This window comes from Penaeus monodon, chromosome 32 (assembly GCF_015228065.2).
Source record: "Penaeus monodon isolate SGIC_2016 chromosome 32, NSTDA_Pmon_1, whole genome shotgun sequence".
NCBI classification, from domain to species: domain Eukaryota; kingdom Metazoa; phylum Arthropoda; class Malacostraca; order Decapoda; family Penaeidae; genus Penaeus; species Penaeus monodon.
This window is the reverse complement of record NC_051417.1, coordinates 37,904,490-37,904,751: the sequence shown is the minus strand read 5'-3', so window position 1 is coordinate 37,904,751 and position 262 is coordinate 37,904,490.

The window sequence follows — 262 nt, the reverse complement described above, 5'->3', positions numbered from 1 at the left end:
GATACTGTACCATCTGCCGGGTTTATGTTTATTTATTTGTCTGAGGTATTATGATTCGATTCCGGTTGTTTGTTCGACCAGTGGTGGTGTGGTTTATGATTATTGGCTTTTTTTATCCGTTTCCGCATTCTTATCATTTGGTTTTATTCATTTCTGGATATCAATTCTTCTACTTATATTTTTATTCATTTACTTATTCTTCATCTTATTGTTATTGTCATATTTTTTTTTTTTGTCTTTTCCAGTTTATATCCCTCCAATG